This window comes from Equus caballus, chromosome 1 (assembly GCF_041296265.1).
Source record: "Equus caballus isolate H_3958 breed thoroughbred chromosome 1, TB-T2T, whole genome shotgun sequence".
NCBI classification, from domain to species: domain Eukaryota; kingdom Metazoa; phylum Chordata; class Mammalia; order Perissodactyla; family Equidae; genus Equus; species Equus caballus.
In genome coordinates this window covers 190,763,553-190,790,831 of record NC_091684.1, presented here as the reverse complement: position 1 = coordinate 190,790,831, position 27,279 = coordinate 190,763,553, and the positions used below count along the sequence as shown (strand labels likewise).

The 27,279-nt window shown below is 41.0% G+C and overlaps 1 protein-coding gene across 9 annotated transcripts in view; it reads right to left on the bottom strand.

The window, feature by feature from the left end:
- Nucleotides 1–21,553, bottom strand: part of LRFN5 (leucine rich repeat and fibronectin type III domain containing 5) — a 248,990-nt gene extending 227,437 nt beyond the window's left edge. For 3 of the 9 annotated variants that reach the window (XR_011441101.1, XR_011441100.1, XR_011441102.1), the window contains exon 1: nt 20,077–21,508. The gene's annotated coding sequence lies outside the window, so the exon portion shown is untranslated. Of the gene's footprint in view, nt 1–20,076 lie in introns of all 9 variants that reach the window. The other 6 variants (XM_005603451.4, XM_070274706.1, XM_070274669.1 and 3 more) reach the window with 6 other exon arrangements.
- Between the last annotated feature and the right edge of the window lie 5,726 nt (nt 21,554–27,279).

Genomic DNA, 27,279 nt, shown 5'->3' with positions numbered 1-27,279 from the left:
AACAATGGAATTATTCTACAAATAAGCAACAGAGAGCTCTTTCCAGGCCATACAGCAGCATGGAAGCATAGCCCATGCAGAAATGAGCACAAAGTTGAGTGAACAGTAAAATTCCAGGTTCCTCTTGTTGGATAAATTATCTGAGGGTGTAATACAAGAAACAACCATAGAGGAATAAGTTTTTGATGAATAGAAAATAGTCTTCAAATAAATTTTCAACCCAGCACTTGAGCCAGAGCAGTATATATTATCTAAACTAGAAAGAAATGCTGGAAAATCCTCAGATCTCAAGAATAACTGCAGACAGGTTTTTTTTTTTTTTTTTTTTTTTTTTTTTTTTTGATAATATGGAGATACATGGCATCTATATATATCTGTAAATACCTTTTTTTAAAAAACCAGCTGGTGATGAATCTAGCCTAACATTTGAATTTTAATAATTTACAGACTAAAATGAGAACTGACAAGAATCAGAACAGTGGACCAGATACAACAAGTTAGTCCAACACGGCCAACAATCATCATATGGAGCATGGGCTGACAGAAGGGATCCCACCTTACATGTTCCCAGAGCACACGGAGCTTCCTGTGTCATAACAGTCCCCACACAGGTACCCACATAGGTAAAGTGACCGTATTTCTTTAATGCTATTACCAGTATCAGACACATAATTCTCAGGGCTCAACAAGTTGAATCCAGGAATTTGTGAGTCTCTTTCTCCCTGTACTTTCTAAATTCAACATGGGCAACAATCCTAACTCTCTTGTTTACTGTGGAAGCTTTAGATCCTACGACAATTTCTGATACATGCAGAACGCTATCAATAAATATCTCATGAATGAACGAATCAATGAGTTAAAGATGCAGCACCTGACAACAGAAAAAGAGGATCAGCTCAGAGAAAAGAATTGTTTCCTTTTATCCACTCGGATAAATAGTTTCACTGAAACCTTAGTGGGAAAAAAGTGAGATATTGTCAAGAAGAAACGAGGAGTAAAAAGGAAGTTAAAATTATAGTCAAGATTTGGGAACTCAGAGTTGAGAGACAAGATAAACTTCACCCCTGACAGAATAGTCTCTGCACAGTGCATGGAGCTTCCATGCAACAAACAAACATTAACTCAGCACCTCTGAAATATGTGATCGGTCAAGTGTCAATAAAACCTAGAATGCTAAGTACTGAGAAAATATTAATTTCCTTATCTGCAAAAAATACAATTAATTCCTATTACACAATATTCACAATCATCACTTGCATAAGTGGAAACTTTAAGTATATTTCATTGTTTCTCTCTCAAGAGGGGAAAAAATGTATACAATTTCAAGCGATATACCAAGGAGCTTTTAACCTAGCATTCGTTCCTCAAGTCTCTGAAATTACAAAACTGTTTAAAGCAGAAAAAAGTGTCCTACAAGACAATATTCAGTAATGAACTATTCACTTATATAATTAACCCTATTCAAATATCTCTCTCCACTTAACACCAGTATAGACAGATGGTGAGACAGCTCAACATGGAGACAGCTATATCTTTGACCATGTTGTGAACCTCCTTATCATCATGTCTGCATTACAAATATATTGCACAACTATAGTAAAGTGGAACTGCAATTTCAATTATAAAACTTAGGATTTCAGGAAGTCGTGAAAATAACGTTGAATAACAGCTAGAACCAAATGCATAGCTACTGACAAATGAGATCTGGCCGAATGAAACCACATCTGCTAGGATGTTTCAAAAGGAATTGGTTTCCTTATCTAAACGATTAAGAAAGGCCCTTGGGAAAAAAAGAATTTTTTTTACTAAGGCCTAGTTTGTCTTTTGTGTACTTTTTTTCTGTTTTTCTTTTCCTTGTTCTTTTTTTTTTTTTCCCCAAAAAAATTAACCTCCTGGGAGGCGGAGATGGGGAGTGATTGCTAATGGGTATGGGGTTTATATCGGGGAAAAAGAAAACGCTCTGGAATTAGATAGTGGTGATAGTTGCACAACCTTGTGATAATACTGAAAACCACGACACTGTACACTTTAAAAGGGTAACACATGGTATGTGAATTATATCTCAATAAAAAGTAGAAAATAAATTTTAAAAATTTAACTTCCTTAGAGTTCTTCTGTGAAGGTTAAATGGGAAGTAAAAACTATTCTTTTATGCTATTGATCAATATTACTTGAAAATGTGCAGAGGAATGATAATATTTGAGTATTTCTTTTGCTCTAGGAATATGCATAGTTGCAATTATACTTTGGTTAAACGTGAGATAAAATGGTTTTCAAAAATTTAGCTTCATTCTTCTGTACAAAATCCAAATAAAACTTTCATCTCTGTTACTGTGGAATTTAGTGGGGGTTTTTTTCCCATTATCAAGTTTCTAGACTCATCTCCCAACAGGGCTTCTTGTATCCTTTTGTTTTGTTTTGCCTTGTTTTGTTTGTTTAATAAATTGGAGTAAACTAGAAAACATAGTTTTGTTTTCAAATTATGTTAAGATTCTAGGGAAAAAAAGAGTTGATTCTTTCTTTGATTTAATGATCCAGTTATTCATGCACATGGCAAACATTGTGTGTGGTCTGATGCAAAGAAGCAGAAAACACTCAAAATTCCCATCTCCAGGAAAAATGAAGCTACAGAGTTAAAAAAGAGCCCCGAATGAAACATCCTTTATCAAGGAAGCCAAAGTTTCCTGTTATTTTAGATTAAATTAAATGTTTAGGTTTTATAAATACTTTCCCAAAAAACTGCAATGTAAGAGCAGAAACTCTGAACCAATTGAGCATTTTTGGCATTTCATACTATTAGTGAACTTCCCACTAAGAGCCAGACAAATAGTTTGTTTTATACAGTGCAAATAACATTCTAGTATAAGCTTGGTTGCTAAATTTCTTCAATCAATTTATAGAAAATAAATTAGTACATATCACTAATGTTTTCGTTGACATGTAAACACTTAATAGTATAATGCCTAGCATATAGTGACCTTTCATCATTTAGAAAGATTCATTTTTAATTTTATTTGATCTATAACAATAATGGCTATTAAAATCTTATATGATGGTTTCCATCATCTACATTTTTGTGTGAATGTATCCTTCCAAAGAATATTAATTCATAAATACGCATTTATGTGTACCTGCATATGTCTGTATATTTTTTATACAAAGAGGATAACATTATAGCCACCATCACTTCCATTCTTATGTAACCATGTAGTTTGGACAGCTTTCTTTATTCAACAATTGTAGATCTATTTCATTTATTTAAAGAGCAGCACTATATTCCATTAGAAACCTATCCACTATTGAATACTTAGGTTGTATACTGTTTCATAAAATATGTTTTTGCTATTACAAGTCATACTGCAACAAACTTTCCTGTTATATATATTTAACCTGTGTAACTGTATCTATGACATAAATTCCAAAGCCACACCTTGATCCTATTAACCTTTAACAATGTTGGAATACAGTATAGAACATCATATAAAGAAAAGCACTCTGTAATTGTACTATCCTCCCTGATTCATTAATGGCTCTCTAAATATCCATCACTTAATCACAATGAAGATAATAAAGCAATGTGTGCCAGAGGAAAATATGGATGAAACTACTGGCAAAAAGTCTATCCTTAGAGTTGCTTCATTGAAGATTAAACTGGCAACTGATTAACCTGTAATTAAGATCTTTTATCTGGAATTACTCAATTTTTTTTAGAACTAAGACAAAGAAAAGGGAAAAAAAGAATCAGGAGGGGCATTCTTTATTGATTCAAAAACAGAAAGGAACGATGAAAATTGTAAGTTTGTGCATGTGTGTGAACTGTGAGAACTGATATTAAAAGGTACGATGACTCAGTTAGTGGTTCTTTTGCTTTTGCCTCATTGTTGTAGCTGTTGTTCCTTTAGTTAGACAGTAATCCAGTCACGGTCCCCAGCTGTGACGCGGAGTAACAGTATTTCATAATTCAGCCACTGCTTAATCAAAACGTCACTTCAGTCTGTCAGTAGTTATCCTTCAAGAAGCTCAGGGTTACCTCAATTAAACGTGAGTCTCTACAGCACTTTGCAGATTTCACGTGGAATCACACAATGAGTGCTCTACTAGGACTGAAAAAGACAGGGGAGAGAGTGCTATTTTTATATCTCTCGCTTATATTCTATTTTTGCTGATAACCTTCCAGCTCAATGCTTTTCCCCAGCGTAGAATCATCTGAAGAGGTTGCAAATGATATGGTATTACATTACAGCATGTCCTCCTTTTTCAAGATTGTGAGCAATCTATTGTTGGTTTTAATTAAATAGCAATGATACTTCCACAAAAGAACTAATTGCAGGAAAACTAACCAGTCATTAAATTCTAGTCCACACTGACTGATTAAAAGTGCAATGTCTCGGACTATACTTAAAAGATTAAATTGTCTAAAGTACGCTTAGCCAGTAAAATACATGGATTATGAGCTACCCATAGTGAAGTAAGCCACTGAAATTACTTCAAAGTCTGGATAGCTGAAGCTCAAGGTATGTGACATCAAGATATCTTACACACAATGGCCAGGAGAAATCTCCTTGGTAATTCAGGAAGTTATTGTTGCATATGTACCTGATTAAACTAGTTAGACTACACCAGAGGAAACAGGAACATTGGCTAACCACACCACATTATTTTCTTCAGAGGCCACCACCGACTTCTTCCCTACGAAGAATGTCGAGTTCTGATTTCACCATAATTAGTTAGTAAATTATAGAGTGCTCTGACCAAAAACTGACTATGAAAAGGATGTTTCCATCTCCACTATAGTCAAGTGAGCTAAACTGAAGGTAAATATCCAACTTGCAAAGAATGGATGATACCTTAAAAAGCCTGCCCAGTGCAATGAAAATATAATAGAACTATGAGTAGATATTGCCTACAGTTATTAATTAAGGCTAGAGAGCCAGGACTACACTTTTAAAAGATTTCTCCATGCAGTTTTATAACAAAGACACTGAAAACTGATTAATAAAACCACGCAGTAGAGGTTGCATATGCCAGTCGCTGCATTATGTTGGAGTTCCCTACAAAACACAGGTGTGTCGGACTACTTTTCTGATGTGCCACTTAACAGGAACTCCAACACACAGAAGTTTTTCAAAATCCCCACAGGTATTAACGTTAGCTGTTTTATTTGTTAAATGGAAGATTATTTATTTAATGACTGTAGGAACACTGTGGTCCTGGGGGGACACAAATGAGCCTTCAGGGGGATAGGAGGCTGAACTTGAATAGCTAGTTGGCCCCCTGCTGAAGCAGAGGCTCTCACACTGACCCAGCTCACCCCACACCAGGAAGTCAATGCAAAATGATGGTTTATCCCAGTTAAGACTGAGTTCATTATTATCACCTACAACCTTAAAATTATATTCTAGTAGAAAGTTAGAGCAGTTGATAAGTAGTTGATAAGAAAATATAGAGTTATTCTATCAAAAAAAGAGTGTGACTCCAAGAAATGGGTCAATTATAAGGGAGAATACTTCAGAGGGTTGAAAACAGATTGTGAAAATGAATATCAAAGCTACAACAATTATTCAGAATTTGTATGATCTCTGCTTTACAAAGAGAAAAAGAAGCTATCTGAGACTTTTTAAAATTATATTTAGAATCAGTCATTGTCATTTTCTGTTTTATAATTTTACTACACTTTCTTTTAAAATGAATAAAAGATGGTTATTTTCCCACAAACATTTAGCTTGGAATTTATTCACAATCTTCTTCTAAAGTGTGACAATTGCAAACAGTACAATATATAGCATGTATATTAATAAAGATTTAGTATTTGATAAAAATAAATATGTTTATATGAATGTGTGTATATATGTAGTATATGTGTGTATATATATGAATAGCCTCTTACTGTTCTATTATTATAAGATGAAACTTGTCTTACACAAATATTACAAGTGTCATTTAACTTCTCAATGATAGAATTTTCTTTGTAGTTAAATCCTCTTAGATGCATTAATTTCAAAGATTTTATAGTAAGAGTGTGGTTTGACCACTTTCAATTTGTTTTCCAAAAATACCAAACTTGCTAAGAAATCTCAAAGCAGTGAAAAGGAGCAGAATTTGCTACCCCAAAATGTGCCTCTTTGGCAGAAGGATTATCTTGAGTTGGTTATTTTCAAGAAACAGTAGACATGGGAGAAGCTCCGAAAACTGAGTAGAAGTGACCCTTTTGTAAGCGGCAGTTACATTTAAGGGGGAAATCTCCATTTGTAAGGGTGTCTCCCTCTCTATAACAGGAAGACATGACTCAATCTCTAGAAACTCTTTATCAACAGAGAAGGCACTGACTTAAAACTGTATGACATCCTTACCCTTGTTCACTGTGCTTTGCCTGTAAACCTTCCATATCTGACCTCCCCCCCACCAACATCTTTCTTTGTCTTTAGCTGGAGATGGTATATAAGGTGATGGTATATAAGGTATATAAGTTACTCAGTTTTCCTGGGTATCTCCCATGTATACAGGAGGTATATATGTTATTAAACTTCTGTTTGTTTTTCTCCTATTAGTCTTTCTTTTTATTACAGGTGGGTGTCAGGCAAGAACCTAGAAGAGTAGAGGGAAAATTATTTTTCCTCCTCTACAGCAGAAAACCCTGATTATTAAGCAAAATATTAAAATTTCACTCAAGCTGTATCAGCTTTTGAATTTCAAATGGAGGATAAGACAGTGGCTTTTCATGCAAAATAAATCTGAAAGAAATAAAAGGAGGGAGGGATGGAGGAGGAAGAGAGGACAGGAAAAAGGACGAGGTGAAAAGGGCAAGCAGTGATGTGACTCCTTCGAGCCAAGTTCCAAGTTGAGGGCACAAGTCAAATAACCACGGCTGAAAAGAACAAATTAAAGGACCTTTGTCAGACTGTCAGGAAGCAGTTGCCCCCACTTCCTTTCAACGCACATTCCTCTCTCTCCTTCTTTGATTTCTCCCTCTGCCTTTGGACTTTGTAGCATGATGATATGAAGCTGATCGGTGCTCCGCCCTTCCAAATAGGAGAAAAGAAATAATAGAGAGAAAATAGTGTTGAAAGTTGGATCTAGTTTTTCAACTATTTCAACCTTGAATCAAGCTATACCTGAAGGTAACACCACTTTAGGCTATTGGTTGTGTGAACCAAGAAATTCCTTTGATTCTTGAGCCAATTTGGGTTGAGTTTTCTACTTGCAGCCAAGTAAATCCTAAGTGATGGGATACTGTTTTCCAGCCTTAACTCAAGGTGCTGAAATCAAAAATCTTATGCTGTAGAATGCTGATTGCACAACCTAAACACTAACAAGCTTAGGACCATCATATTGCTCCATTTGTCTCACATCATTCACCTGCAGGCCTCAACTCCCCCCTGGACTGCTATATCGTCAATATATGATTTCAACTCATGATGACAAATCATATCTCTAAATTGTTATTGATAGCACCAATGCAGCAAGAATGAGTACTGACTCCACTTACACTCAGCTCACATGGATTCTCTCCAACCCAGAATCACTGAATCCCATAAAACCTACTACCCAATCTGAGAAAACTGTGTACTATGTGCTTTGAATCAGTTTGAAGGACTTGATACTTCCCATTCCCAATATGATCGTATTTTCTGGAGGGACTACCTAGACAGGCAGGATAGGGAAAATCTTCAGAATGACATTACATTGTTTTTCAAGGGCTGCTTTTTTTGTATTTTAAAAATGGTGATTTTTCCTTTTTCATGGATCCCCAAATGTTCAAATATTAACATTAAAATGCAAAGATCAATATACAGAAAATGACCATAAAAATGAAATTGGTTTCTTTCTATTATGTCATAAAAATAGATTTTAGTGCTGTATAGCAACATTTCAAAACCAATATTTATTAATTAATGTACATATCAATACTCAAACACTTCCTGAGTATACATTTAGTACCAAGCATGATTTCACTGAAATTCACCGTTTTCCTTTAAAATTGCCCTTGAATCTGCTTCTTTCCTGTCATATACATACTTTAATACAGATACTTTAATATAGATACTTTCCTTTAATATAGATACTTAGAAATAATTATTTATTCCATGTTTTCAATTGTAATGCTATAGACATCATATGAAATTGGAGAAATTATTTCCCCAACATCATTGGAAAACTTTGGTAATTAATTACACATATTGATTTGTCCATTTATTTTGATCCCAATAAAACCAGAAGTGCTACTGTCATATACTCATATGGCTACGTAGAGAAATATTTTAATTTTCAATTAACAAAAACATATTCAAAGAAGCACTAGAACCATTAAAAAGGTTACCACGCATTTTAAAAAAGTTCTCAGCACAAAGTAGTTTAAAGAACTATAAAATCAATTTTCCCAAACAGTAAGTAAAGAAAGTTACTAATTTTCTCCTGAATTCATTGAACATGTACTTACTAAGAAAGGCAGATTTGCCACAAAGCTAATATCACACACACAGGCTCCTTCCAAGGCATTTCACTCAACATTTGTGTTGGTAATTTCATATTGTTTTTTTTTCAAAAGCTCCCCTAAACTGCGTAATTTTAAAACTCTAAACAAGTTGGATTGGTCCTACCTATAGATAATAGGTAAATTATTATCTTCATGATAATAGATAAATTATTATCTTCAGTCTTCCTAGCCATGTTCTGAAGGCCATACATTATTTGAGATGTTTCTTTTAAAATATTATTTCAGATAGTTTAACAATAACTTAGTTATTCTAGAGCTGTATGAAAGTTTGGTTTATTGTTAATTTTATAAAAAACTTCTGCATTCATCGGGAAAGAAAGGTATTACTCTGATATTGTCTTAGAAAATTCCTTCAATCTGGGGCGTCAACAGAGTAGAAGAGAAAGAGATTTGTAAGCTGACAATCTACTCAGGCCAAATACTACACTCTGATATATAAAATACAAGGGCACGCATTTTGCTTGTGCTGTCTGAGCATTCCGTTATTTGCCAGTCAATGTATGAAGCGCTGAGAATTCGTTATTTCACTCATTCCTCACAACTGGCCTTTGGGACATCAGCATTAGCCCCACTTTACAGATGGGGCAGTCGATACATATCATGCTAAGAAAGTCAATTTCAGTGTACATTCCAGCACATAGCAGATGGAATTTATGTATTTCGTTATTTTAGAATTCACTAGTAGAAATTTCAAATGATTAGCACAACATACATTACGTATCTTATATTAAACTCTAAAATCACAGTAAGAAATTGCAGGAAGAAAATGTAAATAAAATATTTCATATTCAATACATCCCAGAGAGAATTTCAAATCATAACAAAACACTTCGTAGAAAATATGTGAATGCGACATGCATTCTCATGCACCTCCTCACAAATGTCTCTCTTTTACTAAAAATCAAAACACTGAATTTGACTGCATTCATTTTGTAATTATGTATTTTTTGAAAATAAATAGTAATCAGAAAGTTATAAAACCATTATAATTGTACTGCCCCATGGCCTACATCCTGTACCTTATTATATCCGTAACAATATGTCAAATTCCTGTAGAGTAATTTGATACATAAATGAGAACATTATTAAATAAAATGAGGTATACATGAAGTCCCAGAATAAAATAATTGTGCAATCTAGATTTAACTTACAGAAGAAATGAATAGTAAATATGAATCACTAGAACATAATTAGAAGGTAAAATGAAATCTTGGAGAAACGACAAAATGTCACTCTGAACCAAACCAAGCCCAGATGAAACTTGGAGAAACAAAGACCAACCCTCCCCTGGGCTTTGGGTGATTAGCATGATCCCTAGGATGAGGACAGCCCTTTCAGGGGAGCTTCTCCAAGGCCGTGATAAGTGAGCCCAGTGGAAAACAGGCAAGTCACAGTTAATGCTCATGTACAATCAGCCATGTTAGGAAACATCTCAGGAAAAAGCATTTTGAGGATATGTGAAGCATTTGAGCCATCAGCACATATATCCAAAGGTTTAATAAAAGAATATAGTCTTCTCTAAAAATACATGAATCCGTGGATGGAGGGGTCAACATGCCCAGATACAGCAGATATATGTCCCATTATCCAAGGTGGGTATCTTGGTTATCTAGTTCTACTCCATAACTGAATGGTTTAAAGTAACAACCATTTTATTTGTTCATGATTTGTGAGTCATCAATTTGGGTTGGTCTCACCTGGGGTCACTCATGTGGCTATAATTACCTGAAAGCTCAATGGTGTCTGGATGATCTAAGGTGACCTCATTCACAAGTCTTGCCATTGGCGCTGGCTGCCAGCTGGGCCACTCGTCTCCAGCATAGGAATCCAAGCTTTGCGGCATGCTGTTAACATTTTTCTAGGAGGGCAAGAGTGGAGGCTAGATGGTCTCTGGAGGATTTGGCTTAGAAGTTATACCATATTACTTCTGCCATACCTGTTGTTCAGAGCAAGTCTCAAGGCCGGTGCAGATTCAAGGGGAAGGGAACCAGACGTCTACTCTTGATGGGAAGACCTGCAATGAATCTGTGGCCATTTTGAATTCACTAAAGGAGATAAGAAAGTAAATCACAGATGGGAACACACTACAGGGCTTAATCTAGAAATGGTCTGTTCTGCCAACAGATAAATCTAGAATGGAGCATCAGATTTTGGCTGTCAGTTCCCTCTATCATTGGAATTACAGTATAAAAATGTGGATTCAAGGTGAGGAAATGAGTTTGTTATCTGACTTTTTTCTGGCTCTGTCCCAAAGGGAGGAGGTAATTGGGAGAAGCCCGAAGCACTCATTAAGGACAGGAATAGCAGCCTGCACAGGTAACATGCCAAAGGGCGTAAGAGGTGAGAGGGATGTACAACACGATGAGACAAATGCAAATGTTTTCATGAGAAAGAGAGTGAACTCCAAGTTCCATCCGATGGGGACATTCACAGAATTTGCAGATTCTTCTGTACTAGAAAAAGCACTAAAGGCAATAATTATTCATTAATTACTTAAGACACACCAGCCAGTTTACAATGGCTTGCAAATCCCTTTTGCAGGTGGGAACTGGGAAGTAGAGAGAGCAAATCACCCAAAATCACACAGCCTAGTTCAGCAAAAAAACTAGTGTATACTTATATCCCAGACTCAGCATCAAACGCTTCCTTCTCGATACAAACGGCTACAGAATACCCTAATGGCTAACCATAAAGTCTTTCATAAACTTCCAGACATAAATGTGGCAATTCATGGAGTACCATCAAGGGAAAAGAAATTAAGAATAAGATGCATATTCAGAAGATGGCCATCATCCTTGTAGGAGGTTAAAAACACGTTTACATAATAATCAACAAAAGACAGCTTTAAGAGGTAGGAGGAAAGGGAAATCTTGTAGGTATTGCAGATATAGCATCCTCTTTAGAATCAGAAATATTTGGGTTGGAATTCTAGCCCTATCATCTATCAGTCATACAATCATGGACAAGTAAACTAATTGCCTTCAGTCTCAACTTGCTGTTCTGAAAAATGTATACAATCATGCCTAAGCTGCAGGGCTATTGCATGGATTAGAGGAAAGTAAAAGCCAACAGGGCCTGGTGCAGACTACATTCTCAGAAAATGATGATGATGATGACGCTGCTGCTGCTGCTGACACTGCTGCTGCTGATGATGGTCACAGTCGTCATCCCCAGACACGGAGGAAAACTCATGTGCCTTCCTCAGCAGAGAAGGTCTTAGAATTTTACTCATCCTCAGGCTCTTAGTTTACAAAGAGATCTAACAATCTTGTCATTTTGTTAATAAGTTCCTATCAGTGAGTTACAAAGGAAAACAGGCCCACTGAAAAAAGTTAGCTATATGAGAACAAGGAAAATAATCACAGAAAAGTCACACATAGAAGACAAAAGGGAAAGCAAAGAAGTTGGGGAAATTTAGCATCAGTCCAAGTGCCTCAACTTGGATTGGTCCCCGAGGGCTTTCGGCAGCCACGAACATATTCGATGAGGACCTGAAGTCACTAAAAGAAGTTAACTATATTTAGAGTTGGCATGTCAATTTTAATAATCATTAGCCTTCATATTAAAAAGTAAAACTTTTAAAAAACATTTTTAAACATGATGCCTAAAAAAGAAATAACATTCAAGAAAATGGAGAATGTCAATAACCAAAAGACTCCTTCTGCAAAGATACCAGATAAAACGAGATTTATCGTCATTTCCTTCTGTATTCAAATTATTTTTCCCCTTGTTAGAAATTAGGTGACCTCATTTGGAGGCTGGCAAAACTGGTAGGAGCCTAATGGTCGATTTTATTCAATAATGGAGGAGGTAACACAAATTAACTTAGGAAATATTCTGAAAATCACTATGATCTAGGTTTAAGGGTAAATTAAGATGCAAAGATGTGAAAACATCATCAAGACTGACTCAGGCCTAGGGTTGCCTCTATGAAAGAATATCTGTTCCTCATTCTAGATGGCAGCTTCCCTGGAGTGGCATCTATGCCACGTTGGCTTTCGTGTCTCCAAGGAGGAACTGTTAGCAGAGTATCTAAGCACGCATTAAATGCTGAGTAAATGTTTGTTAAAGGAATCAAAGAATGGGCCAGGGCCGGCCCGTTGGTGCAAATATTAAGTGCACGCGTTCCGATTTGGTGGCCCGGGGTTCGCCAGTTCAGATTCCTGGTGTGGACATGGCACCGCTTGGCAAGCCATGCTGTGTTAGGCGTCCCGCATATAAAGTAGGGACAATGGGCACGGATGTTAGCTCAGGGCCAGTGTTTCTCAGCAAAAAGAGGAGGATTGGCAGAGGATGTTAGCTCAGGGCTGATCTTCCTCAAAGAAAAAAAAGAATGGACCTTGAGTCATTCTTGTCTAGATCAGAGAGCCCATGAGGCAGCCAGCCCATCACTGTAGGGTAAGATGAAAATCTACTATTCTTATCTTGCTCCATTTCATTGTTTTTCATGTTTACTATGAACAACATCATTACAATTTATAAGTTACTTTTATCTCAATATTTAGTGGAAAACATTTAAATATTTGATCATGAGCAAATCTTACAATGTGAATGTTGAGAAAATGATTTCAGGTCTCTTTACTAGTGTCTAGGCTCAAATAGCAAATACTTTTAATCTTGTGACCAAACCTGGATTGATGAGTTGGAGTATCTAGAGGAACATGTTAAGGACTCCAATGCCTTGTCTAGGCTCAAAAGGAAAGAAGGCATTGATCAAATAATAATACCTGACATGAGTGCAGAATGGAGAGTCACAGCAAATATCTGCTTTCTCTGTTCCAAAATCAAGGAAACAACGGCCCTGCTTAACTCTACACTAGTCGACCCATGTGGTTTGTTGGCACAGGTACCACACTTCAGTGAAAAAGGAGACAAACCAACTGGAGCCTATCTAGAAGAGGGTGAAGATGAGACTAACCACAGCTCACATTTATGGAACATAAAAGGTACAAGGGCTTGAAATCACGACACAGGCAAAAGTGTCCCAAACCAGTTAAGATCCAGAGTTACGTTTAATCAAAAGCAGAACTATTGTGAGTTGGGGATCTCAAGCAACTCAGTTTAAATATTTGAGGTACTGTCATTGGGAATTAGATTTATTTGTATCCCCCTCCCATATTAAAATTGACTAGAAGCCCAGGATGCCAGCTTGTTGGCTCAACTCCAAAAAGAAATTTTATCATATGCCTATACAAAAATAGATCACTCAAGGTACTCAAGCTTAGTCAAGATGACTACTTGGCAGGAATGCTTGAGAGAAAATTTAAAAATTGAATAGATGTCAAGATAACTCAGAAGTTTCATGATGCTGGACCCATCAGGGGTTAAAATGAATCTAAATTTGAATGTCTTGGGTATGTTATAGGCTGTTCAGTGTACCAGAGCTCCTACAGCCCACAATTTCTTAAACCCAGCCAGAGGTCCTGCTTTAAATCTCCTGCTGGGTCTGTGAAGACACTGGACTGTGTGAGCCCTGGTTTGGTTGAACTTTAGCATTCCATGGAACTCTGAGTGTCTACGATTCACCAAAGCATAGGCTTTGAAGTCGTCCAATTACCACATCCTTTTTTTCCTCCTTTACCCTCACTATAGCTAATAATGAGATGATAACGATGATGGTGATGATGGTGATGACGACGATGGTAGCAGCTAAGTTTCTTGTATTATTAGCTTCATTATAGATGATGACACTGGGGCTCAGAGAGGTTATATGATTTGCTCAAGGTTAGACAGGCCTGAGACACAGGTTTGTAAAACCCCCAAGTTCATATTTCTCACCACTGCACAAAACTGACTTCCATGATCACAGTTACAATTTCCTGATTACCACTCTGTCCCCGACTACAAAGCCTAAAATATCAAAACAGAATAAAAATATCAGTTACTTTCAAGTTTATGCATTTGTTTATATCTTTCATGTTACTAAGAAAATAAGCTCCTTGCGGTCAGGATCCAATATCTAGTTATACGTTGTTAAAGTGCTTGACATTTGAACAGTCAATGCACAGCAAATATCCTACACAATTCCTACAAATAACTCTAAATTTTCTATTTAAATGTAGGTACATTTCTATTAAATGAAGCATTTCAAGTTAAAATATCTGTGAATGTTAGTGATATAACAATATCCACCCATGTGGAATAACGCATATGAACCATTCAATGCAGTGTTGACGTTGCCATATAGATTACACGCATTTTCATGTTGCCATACAAATGCCTGAGCACTAACAAAACAAGTGTGCGTAAATTCGCCGAATAACCTAATTTTTACACGATGGGAAAAAGTAACAAAAAGCTAATTACTAGGAAAAATACCACAGCCTGTACTTCCCAAGAAGATGAGAGAAAGTCAGTTTTCATAGTTACAGAGTTGATAAGCTCCCACGAGTAAATCACTTTAATGCAAATACCCTATAATTCTGGAAGTGACACTACTAAGATTCAGGAAAAACCTACTTCAAGACAGGAAATGAGCAGTCAACACGGGGCAGAGAATCCAGAGATCAACTGGTGTGTGTCCTTGAGGGCCCTTTAGCATTTCCTCAAAGGAGCTGAACGGGTCAGAGTGAATGGAGTATCATGGACATTGTTTTGGCTTCTATCCCTAATTAAGTTTCTAGTTCTAACTGAGTATATATTGATCTAATCAGTGTTTCTTTCATTCTTTTTCTAAGAATTCAGAAACTGCTCCCAGAGTTGGGAAAAAGGATCCTATAACTTCATTCATTGATCTTATTACTTCTTTTCCAGAGCCTTTTTCTTATAAAATGTAAAACAGATTCAATATTCAGTGGCAATTCTGCAATTGGTATTCACAAGGGTTATTATAACACCAATTTCAAAATATGTCATTGGAAGGTTTTTTAAAGCAATAAATTACATACATGGTCCCACAAAGAAAAGAAACAGCATGAGGTTTAAGATTAGAAAGATTTCTTTTATAAAAAGATATACATTCTAGAAAGACCCAAATTGGTTAATTGGCATTTTCCTCCCAATGTGATCAAGTTTGTAGCTTAACAAACATAGGCTATCAAAGCCAATTTCTGAGAAATCTTACAGATGTAGTTTGTAGTTGAAATAATAAAGCCTCTTCATGTGGTTTACTTGGTCTCAGTAAAATGATAATACATTCATCTAACCATGTAATTCCATTGTAATTTTCTATCACTTGTTAATCATCTTCATAATTAGTATTAAATCATGTCATAGTTCAGTAAAAAGCCGTCTGTCAAAGCAGTATCTATCAGAATACTATGATGGAAAAGCTTCAAAACATCATTAACTATCTCTGAATTAAATTCTTATATTGCTATCTCGTGCTATACTTATGTGAAACTGGGGTTTTCATAATAACATACAATTTATGTTGATAGAGCATAATAAAAATGGTTCACCTCTCACCAGAATAGCTTCAATACTTATAAACATAATACTTCTTAATTTCACCATGCACACACCATGTAATGGACAAATTATACTGCCTTGGGTTTTAAACAGTCCTCAATGATTGAAGGATGCCACAGGAATAAAAATGTTGCTTGGAGCAATATAGTCAGTAGCCTCACTCTCAAGGCGTGCTGAACAAGGCAGAGCTCTGCACACGTGTGTCAGTGGAATGATTTAGCAAAATTACCCGTTAGCTATGTATCTTAGGGGGCACAATCACATCCATTTAAAAGTCTCAATTTATACCTTTATTCTTCAAGGGAATATAAAACTTAGAACTGATCACACTACACACAAAACGCTGAAAGTAATGCCAATATGTTACACTTCTGAGTAAACAGAAAATAAAACTCACTGAAATGAGTTAACAGATTAGCCAGTTAAGCCTTTTGAAAGTTTCAAGTGGCTTTCTTACTCCAACCTCAAAGCTGGCAAAAATGCTTCTTAGCCTTCTTATTTATTGTAAATTTCTTTTAAAATAACTGAATAGTGATGATGCAGGGTTATCATGTAGTAGTTTTATGTCGAGGCAGGAACATAGTTAGGCATCTCCGAGCATCTCATCTCAGCCAAATAACATCACGGCAATAGTATCAGCAGAGAGCATGATCCTAGTGTCACCAGCCAGAAAACTCAGCAAAACTCCCAAGCCAACAGTGCTTCAAGCCACAAGAGGAAACAGAACACTGGCTTAAACGGCCAAAGGGACATGACAGTCATTCATGAAAAGACGAAAGACAGATAGATATGGTGTAACGATGGTCATTTAAACACCAATGCCATAACCAGACACTGCTTTAACACCAAGCATACATTTAATGACAGAGGAGACAAAAACAATGGACGAAGGGAAAAGAATGGGCAATTTTCCCTCAAGTGACCACAGCTCTTGCCATCCCGTCTTGAGAAAAAGGAAAGAAAATCACCTCTGGCTGGTATCAGCCAGAGATCTATCTTGATGGACCCCTCCCAAAACACACAAGCACAGGAATCTCCTATTTCAAAAGTGAGGGGTGTGTGTGTTCACATGCAGGGCACATGTTTGAGGGAGGAAAAGAGGTGTGTGAAGCTCAGAAGACTGGCGTTGCTCAAGGTCATCCTCCTCTTGAAAAAAGAAAGGGAGAAAATGACTCAAAGAAACGGTCTAGGGAACAGGAGTCATGTGGCAACTTCTTTCCACTTGCCAATATGCTCACATCAGTTCCCATGGGTGTTCTGACTTTCCTATCGTTCTGCCCTTCTTAATCGTGACCATAAGAGGGCTTATAAGGAAGGAAGCTCTGGCTGGGAAATTTCCTGTCAACATCTAACAGTCTTAGCCCCTCAGTGAGCCAGGCCAGTGCTAAGTACAATGCTGCATAAGGACAGTGGACTCAGATCTCCAAACTGGTTTGCTCCTTTCTGTCTCTCTAGACAAGGGAGAAGGGAAGGGAGGCAGAAATCTCCATTTTTAAAGAGCTTCTATACGTGAAACTCTGTGCCAGGAAGTCGATCTGGTTATGACAGTTCACCTGACTCCAGTCTGCACCAATGAATGGCATTTTCAAACACAAATCACACCATCATCTATGTCTAGGCTCCTGAGCACTCAACGCCCAGTCAAGGCATGTGTCTTGCCTTCCCTGAGGAGGCAGGAGGGCACAAGGACAAGACTTAACCTGCACAAGACTGAATCCTCAGTGAGACAAGGAAGTGAAAGGAACAGGGAGACGGAGAAACACATTATTTTCCCAAGTACTTACATTCTTCACCAGCATTCCTTCTTTCTTGGGCACCCTCTAAACAGGTATGCCTTATCTGCTCACGAGTACTATGAGTATGATATAGTTTCTGTTGTGATAATATTCTGGAGAAATCTGAGGGACAAAGAGGTATCCCTGTCAGATTTTTAGCACACACAAATCAGATTTCTGTCTAGGGGTTTCTGAGTGATAAGGGAAATACAAATAAATTCACTAGAAGAGAGAGAGAGAAAAAAAGAAGATAAAAGAAAAGAAAAATCCGCACCTAATTCCTCCCAAATGCCCAGTTATTTTTAGTTTTTACGCAGGCAGGACCCCTTCTTCTCCCACTGCTCCGAGGGGAGAGTGGGGATCCGCTTTTCTCTTAAAGTCAGTCACCCTCTGCATCCTTTCCTGGTTCTCCCTGGGGCTCTCTGTCTGAAGAGCGGCCTCATCTCCCTCAGGTTTACTGGACAGGGGCCGGGGGTGGGGGTAGCTGTCTTTCCAGCGGTATTCCAACTGGAGGTAAAACAGGGGTGTAAGTGACCCGATTAAATCCAGGAAGGAAGAGGGGAGAGAAGAAAGAGGAACAAACAAATGGCAATCTAGGAAAAACACACTTAGTTTCAGGTTTTGCATCCTGAGAAATCATGCAGGATGTGAATATCAAGACATTTTTGCAGCCAGCTTTGGTTCTATGTTCTTGAATATTCATTTACCGGCGGGCGGGGAGTAGCGGGGGTGGCTGCAGGCGCAGGAAGTGGAGTAGGACATCACTGCCCTCCACGCATCTCTCTGCACCTCCTTCCTCTCATATCCAGGCGGCCACCTCAGCCATGATGCGCCTGCTGTCTGCCAGGGGGCCCGCTGAGCTCTCCCGCCCCGCCCCAAGAAAGTGTCAACGCGGCCCTGGCAGCTGCAGTGGCGGAGCCCAGCCCCCAAGCCCAGGCATACACGGCCTTGTAGCACCACCAGCCTGTGAGGGCTGCAGCAGCAGCCGAGCCCAGACTCCGGAGGAGCCGGAGACATCAACGCACAGGGCCAGCGAGAGCAGCTAGCTGGCGGCCAGCTTGCAGTCTGCAAATGCCATCATATGGATATGTATAGAAACTCAGCGAGCGGAGATAAAGCAGGCAGCGCCCCGACACTTTCCAAGCCGTGTTAGCAAAGAGAAACTGCCAGAGCAGCCGGGGCGCTGCCTCCAGGAGCAGGGCGCGCGCGCAGGGCCCGGCGAATCCTCTGCCGGGGCAGACAGCAGGCAGCTCCCGAGGCGGGAGACAGACGAGCGCTCCTTAGCTGAATTATTCAGACCGCCCTCACTATCAAATCAAACATTGATGAGACTACTTTGGAAGTGCTTTATCTTGTTAATCGTAATGCCCTCGAGAAGGGAGTGAAATTTTCTGTAGGGGATGCAGAGGTGATAGGAAAAGGAAATGAGAAAAATAAGGTGCGAGGGTGAGGGGCTTTGGAAGTTCCCAAAATTCGTGCTCCTCAGCCGGCCTTGGGAATCTCCATTTTAACATATCAGACCCAATATGTTAATTAGGAAGTCGCAAATCCACCTTACTCCTTGTGAATCAAGGCACTGGCAAGAATTTTCAAAATACAAATATATTATACAGAGACAAACCAAAAGCAAAAAAACAAAAAGAAAAAACACGCGCACACAAAGCCCCTCTCCACAACCGAGACAATACAGCTGGGGGTGGTGTTGGGGTGGTGGTTCCCATTTAGCCTTACTCCTCTAGACATAAAAATGACTCCTTTCCTGGATCTATATTGCTACATAAAAGCAGACCCTGACAGTCAAACACCATATCCCGACATACACACTCTGAAAATGAATTCCCTCCCATGCAAAAGCAAGTTCCAAGAAAACTCCATTTCAGATTAAAGTCTCCAGATGTGTAATTTACAACTACTAAAGGATCTGGCAAGCTCGTCCACAATCAGGAAAGGAAAACAACCCGGCACCAGAGGTAGAAAAGGGTCAAGACGACGCTTGCCTGAAACATGGGTGGAAACCAAACAACCTCTCCTGCTCCACAGCCTGGGGAGGGTTTGGATACCAAATGGTCCGTGGCAACCATAGCCTGAAGGAAACACGGGGTTTTAATCTCTGGCATCTTTAGACAGGTTCAACACGCCTAGGTTTCCAAAAACATCACTTAGGGTGGAGCATATCCATATTCCCTTAGCTTTCACAGCTAGATTTGGTGCTCAGGTATAGATTTATATTCCACCAACTAGAAATTATATTACAACATCACAGGGCGCCCTTGGATACCCAGCCCTTCCTAATGATTTTCAAAACATTAATAAGTAAAGTAGCCTGCAATGCAGATAAGACACTAGAAACAAGATCAGAAAGAAACTGGGTGAGGCGGGTAGTCGTTTGCTTGTTACCTGGTGCCTCTAGAGGAAAAGACGGTCGTAGGAGGACTTTCTGCCCGCAGGTACAATCCCGGCAAGGTGGCTCCAGGTGGCTTTCACAGTCGTTCGCGGGTCTCTCTCGTCACTTCGCTGCCCTTTGCCATAGCTCAGCACCCGCATCCTAGGGAGTCCGAGAGGCGGCTCCTGCCATTGCCGCCGCTGCCCGCAGGTTGCGCTGGGTGGGGGATCCGCGGCGATCGCCCCATGAAACCCGCGTTTCTGCGCCCGGGGAGCGGGCAGAGGCAGGGCGGCCGCGCACGCACACACAGACACACACTCAAACACTCACACACTCGCACCCGGGCGCGCGCGCACTCGCATTCACACTTGCACATGCACACCCGGCACAGCACAGGGAGGGAGAAGCAAGCAGGGGACCGGTCCTTCTCAAGAGCGGCTTCGATGCCCAGCGGACCACGGGTGGCAAAGAGAGTGGTCTGGCATAGCCGTTTGATCACGTTTCCTTCAAGTTCTCCTCCAACCCAAATCCATGTAATCTAAGAGCTGATGACATTTTGGTCGGGAGCTGGGAAAAGGCTGAAGAAGAGTCGGAGATTTTGTTAAGCAGTTTGAAAAGCAATCCTTTTTACCTTGTTTGTACAGAAACAGTTCGAAGGGCTGAACTTTTGGCTTCAAATGATGTGAACCGAAACGTAAATATCCTTCTGGCCAAGACAGGAAGGTCTAGAGGCAAGCAAACAAGACAGCTGCAAGACCCTCTGGTGACCTTGTGCTGTACCTGGAAGCAGGTTAATACTCGAGCTTTCCAAACCTCTGCGTAAAGCGATCCACACACTTGGGTCCACAGCCGGGCAGCCGCTCCGAATCCAGCCGGGAAAATGGGTCCGGGCTCCTCTGCGCTCTGCGAGAACCCGGGCACCAAGGGGCACCGCCGAGTTAACACATTTGCTTCTGGTCAGTTGGATAAAAGACAGTCAAATGCATCAGATAGGCGCGCGCAGACATACACGCACACACACGCAGCTAGCTGAAGAGCAGCTTACAAATATAGATGCCAAGATGACTTCAAAAGGTAGAAAAGATCCAGAATCTCTCCGGAAAAGGGAAGGGCCAGCAGGAAGGTTATGAAAATCTTCGCAGGTCTTTCATTCTTCCTCTCTTTCGTGTGTGTGCGCGTGTATTTCCAGAAGGTTGCGTTGGTCTGCCCCACCCCCGTCCAGTTGCTCTTTTTTTCTCCTGATACAAACCGACCGTGCAAAATGGATTATATGGGTGGATTATGCTCACAACCCAGAGCTCCACAAAGTCAAGAATCCTCAGGGAGTAGCCAGCTGCGAAGCCATTCTCACATCCTCGAGGGGAGAAGAAAAACACGCGCAAACACAAGCACACACACACGCGCGCACGCACACGCGGAGTCCTCGGCGCGGGCCGCCCTGCACACGCCCGGCGCCTCCCCGCGCGCCGCTGCACACGGTGCCCCGCCCGCGGCTCAGGCGCGGGGCTGGCGGCCCAGGGGCCGGGCTGCGGCGGGGCCGGGGGCGGGCGCGGGTCCCCGGCTCCCCGCGGCGGCGTGGTCGGGCCCCGGCAGCCGCCCGGCCTGGAGGAGCTGCGCCCAGCGCTGCAGCATGGAGGCGGCGGCGGCGGCGGCGGGCGCGCGGCCGTGGGGCCGGCCCTCGCCGCAGTGACGGGAGCTGCCGCGCCGCCCCGACTCGAGAGTCGGCCGAGACCCCTGCCGGGCCACCGCGCCGCCTCCCGCCCCGCGCCCCGCGCCCCCGAGCCGCGCGCGCTCCGGACTGCGTTCGCCCCGGCTCTCGGAGACGGCCGCCAAGCCCCGCAAATCCCCAGGCAGGGGAGGCGCGAGGGCGTTGCAGGCAGGGGGAGGAGAGAAGGCGGAAAACCTGGAGGATGAAGGCAGAACTTCCAGGGGCATCCCCAGCCTCTGGCTAGGGGGGACTTGGTGACCGCCCACTGCCCCACGGTTACAGAATAAAGGCGTGTCGCCGGGTCAGGCTGCGACTGCTAATGGCAATAGGAAAAGTCATTCGCTAGAACCCGCCAGGGAAATCTGAGACGGAGGGCTGCTAGCTCGGGGTCTCAGTCACCTGAGGCTGGCTCCCAGTGCCCCCTTAGCCGTGGGTGATGGTTTGCTTCCTAATCAGCTGGGAGTGGAAACTGGAAAGAACATTTATGTTTGAGCAGCAGCTCGGCCTCAGACACTAGGAGTGCTGCAGGTGGCCAGGTTTTAGTATGTCAAGGTCAGAAAGTGAGCCCAGGAGTCGTCATAAGCCAGGCATGGCCCCTAAGGTCGCTGGGACAGGGAACAGGTCTGAAGCAGGAAAGAGAAGGGGTGGCGGAAAGCTCGACCTGGCCCCCCGGGGAGGACTTGGCTTTTCTGGGGACTCTGCCAGGACTTCTCTCCTGGACCCTACCCTCGCCCTCTCCACCCGGCAAAGGCTTCCTCCGGGCCCCCCGGTGAAATCACGCCGTTCCTCTCTGCTGGAGCCGCCGTTCCACTTCTCTTTGACGGCTGCACCAGCACGTGGTCCTCGGCGCCAGCGAGCGCCTCCCCTCTCAGCTCCGATCCCCGCTGGCCCGACACCAGCCCGAACCCAAAGAGAATGAAAGGGTCGGGGAGTGCAGTGGGAAGCTGGCTAATAAGGGCCTCTTCCTGGCCTACTTGGCAAAGCCACGTGCTGGTGGCCTCCTCGGATACAGCGCCTTCGCATTTTGCTGCCAATACAGCTCTCCCAGGCTTTGGCGTTGCCCTGCGGGTGCACGCCTGCGGCTCCCCCAGGCGCGGACACGCGCACCCTCGCGGAAACAGGACCCACACAGCCGCCTCTTTGCGGGAAGAACCCGGGAGGTGGAAGCTGCTCGCCTCTCCTTCTTCCTCTCCTCTGCGCCCTCTCCCCGCGCCCTGGGCTCCGGGTCCAATCCCGGGTTTAGGAATCCGAGCGACGCTTCCGGCTGCTTTGTTCCGAAGGAGCGCGGCTCTGGTCCCGGCGCGCCTCCTCCCTCCGGGTCGGCGGGCAGCTCCGCGGAGCCCGGGCGGCGCCGGAGAATCCGAGTTCGAGAGCCGGAGGGTCAAACTCGCGCAGCAGGGGGACTGTGCGGCGACACCTCAGACAGATAAACCCAAGGGACACCGCTGCCGTCCAGGAGAGTCTCCACTGAAACCATCAGCGCTTCCCCTGTGGCTTTGTCCCCCGAAGTGAAAAAATGGAGTTTTCGATAAATCCACAGCCAGAACCTGCGGGGAACTGAGTCCGGGGCTTCCCCAAGGAACAGGGAGCGAGTGCTTCTATCTTCCTTTCACTTTAAACTTGGCCGCTTCTGGGACTTCACTGGAGGGCGGCGGAGTCGCACCGGCACCGACTAGAAGCAGAGACGAGCGAGCACTTCCAAATACTTTAGGACGCAGGGGTGACTCTCTTTTCCTTCAGGATTGTCCCACCTCCCACCCTGCCCTCCTGAGCTCAGGGGAACTGCTGAAGTCCGGGAGATAAAGGTTTGCAGTTCCGCCCGGGGACCAAAGCACAGAGAGAGGTTGAATGAGAAATCCAGAGACCTTGCATCGCTGGACTAAATAACTTTTTCGTTTTCTTTTTTCTCTAGTGCCCGGACGAGGTGAGGAGGGGACACATGTAACCAGCTGTAAGAAGTCCAGAGGGCAAAGTTCAAATGTCTTCTTGGGTGCTTTTAAGAAAATCAGTATGTGTATGTGTTGTTTGCTTGAGAAAGATGAAATCCACGTTTCCTTCAAGTGGAGAGTAATAATGTGTAACTTTTCAGTGTTCTTATGTTGCAAACTCTACCAAGCTCGTAAAAACATCCTCTCTTCGTTAGTTTACCATTCCTCTACGTTATGCGTTACATTTGAAAGTACTTTCCTCTACTTTCCCGTTTCGTCACCTCGCAAGGACGCACTCTGCTGAAGCCATGGACCTCTCGCTCCCCGGTGCAGTATTTCTTCCTTTCTCTCCTGGAGGAGCCGGTTAGAGTTTGCCAATATGGAGGAAGGAGAGAGCTTTGTTTTATCTGCCCGTCAGCAGGAGGTGGCAAGACTTTCAAGGGTATTCTTTCCCAAAGGCTCTCCAAGTTAACAGGGGTAATTAATATTTTTATTTTCTCCGAAGAAAAAAGAAGGCCTCTGAAAACAAGGCAGATGGCAATTTCTGGTTTGCTTATGTAATTATTGTTGGCATTGGCCAACTCTGAAATCAGTATACTTTTAAGAGTCTAAACAAATTCCATGTGGAATAGATCCCTTCACACATTAGCATCTAAAGAGAACTAATATTTCAATAAATAATTTAGTTTTTACTTCTCTCAATATATCTGTCTTGACCTTCTTAATTTATCCCCAAATCTGATATTCATGCCAAATCACTTTTAAAATTATATCAAGCTTCTCTGTCTTCCAGATTGTTTTTCTGTGGTCATAAATATCGGGCTGTCTGTTTTCCCAGAATAATGCAGAATTTTTTAAAAAGTTGAGTGTTCTAATTTTAGACACTAAATGAAAATATGAATGTGTTGCAGTTAAAATGATGAGTACCAAAAGGTAACTTGTTTCTGGTTGAATTATTATTTAGCATCTGAGTTGCTTCTTAGGCCATAAGAAAGGCATGATTTACTCTGTTTTAAACTCATCGTTAACGATCAGTTTGCTTACCCCATGAATTTTCTTATTTCTTTGGATTGAAGTGTGTGATCAATTGTCACTTTAGTTCATTTTTTGTCTGATGTATACTTTAAAAAAACTTACTTAAATTGGAATTATCTCCAAGTTTTCTGGGTGACGAATCGCTATTGTGAAAAGCTCCTGGTTCTTGTCAGTCACATAAAGTTCTCTGTTAATTCAAGACTGGAAAATGACGTGAAGAAACAACAAGGAAATACAGGTTTCTGAAAGGAAATAACATCTTTTAAAACTTAGTTGAAATAGAATAAATGAAATCTAAACATCACAAGTTTTTAAAAATCGCTATCACAGTTGTGCCCTACATAGTTCTGAAATGTATACAGAGACCTGCTGATCTCCGAAGCACGTTTCTGATGTTGTACCTGACCATGTCCACAGTTAGGTCTTAACCAAAACATGCATCACCCCAGCTCTGAGCAGAGTTGAAGACCCAGCATATTTCTGCCATAAGGAACCAGATGTCTCATTTATCTATTTTGGACCTCCCAAAAATCAAATTTATTCACTATTTAATATTCTTTTGAGACATAGAAGATATTTTCCCTTTATTTTATTTTTAAATAAAAACAGATTTTATTGTTTCATGATGGTTCTACTTGATATTGCATAAAACATACATTTACTTCCCTTTCTTCCTGTGTCTTTGGTATATTTTTGACCTTCCTGGCTCGTGCTGCTGATGTCCTAGGTGATTATGTCTCCCTCCTGGAAGCTGACACTAGCACTAAGAACCCAATCAACTACTGGATGGAAGTGGTCATCTCTTCTACTAAGATAAGCGTTTTTTGAACCTTAATTTTTTAAACACGAATGTAGTAATTTTTAAAGACTGTGTCCTAGACAAGAACTTTTTGAGAAAGCTCAAAGAGCAGGGGTTATTTTAGAGATAAACATTTGCTGGACAGGCAAGGCAATTCTTAAGCAATATTGCAAGTAAGAAGTAAATTTTATCTTTAACATCCATCCATCTTTTTTTGTGCTTATTTGCTTACATCCTCATAGCACCTTCCTGTATTTGTCTGGTGCTTCCATTTAGTTACCCTAAACCCCCAAAGTGCAGCATCCTCTCTAGGAATATCTAACCCAGAGAAGAATGGTACCACATTGTGATTGATTTTCCTCTACTCATCAAAACCTCCACTTAGTCATATTAGATGGATTTAATTAAATCCTTAAGAAGAAAACAATAATATCATGCTAATTCAAACTAAAGTGTCAGTGACTACTAGTTTACCCACTTCAGGCATTTGAACCCAATTTAAATTCTGTGAAGTAGAATTTCTAGCAAAGTGTGTTACATATATAGGAAGCAAAGGTACCTCAGTCATTCTTAAATTCGCATTAGGATTGAATTTAAGTATAGCACTATTTTTTATAGTTGGTTTTTTGTATTTTTGATAATGTATTTTTGATAAGTAATTACTCAAACCTCTTTTTTTAACCTTGGAAGAAACATTTAGAAAGTTTTATATTTCTATATCCAGATAGTTTTTCAGGAAAATTTCCACTTGATCTTGAAACTCTATTCTAAAATGAAGTCAGTCATCACTTAATCATCTTGAAAACAAAAGTCTGCATTCCTGTTCTTATGAATTGATTTATGCGTATTTGTAGGCACACCAACTCATATCAGATGGAAGTAATAAGCTGTTGAAAGTCTATGCACTTCACTTCTTTGAAATGCATGTATTCCTCTGAGCTCTAAAATACCTAATGATAAACTGTGTAACAAAGCGTTTGCTGTTATGCTTTAGTTTACAGATTCTGTTTTCTAATGTTTATTTTTCTCCAAAATTTGCCTCTGAATTTCAGTCAGGCGGCCACAAGTTGGCAGTAATGTGACACACTCACATGATTGAGACCACAGACCTTGACTTTTTTACAAGCCACCATATATTTAGAACTGAGAATTAGTTTCTATTTATTTTATGAAAGCTACATTTTAAAAAAAATAAATAATGTTGGATAAGTTTTACCTACATGAAAGCAGATAATTTCTTTTAGAATAATTATTTCTTAATATAAATTCCTAAGGCATGATTAGGTAATTTCCTGCTAATCTCTTCATCAGCTCTCTTCTCCTTTAACTATGGTCTCTTTAGGAGGCTGGGTTACTTCTCAGTCCTCTACTCACATTTTGCGTCCATAGTCATCTTGGTCCTTTGACTGATCCGAGTTCTCAGTTACCTTGATGGAAAAGTTCCTTTGGAGTTATTTCTCAGCTACAGTGACGGTGATTTTTGTAATGAAGACACATCCTTTCTGTGATTGTTTATGACCACACTCCTTTCTCCACACAACGGCCTTTCTTTCTCTGCTTGCAGTTTTGGTCATTCCATGGAAAGTCATCGAATGCCTCTTTTCGCCAGTGTCCTGCAGTAGACCCTGGAGAGACAAGAGTAACTGGAATGCCCTTGGTCTCTGTCCCCGCAGGAGAGCTCGCCATCTAGTGCAGGTTATAGACCGACAAGCAGGTCATTACAATATGGTCTTGCTTTTATGTCCAC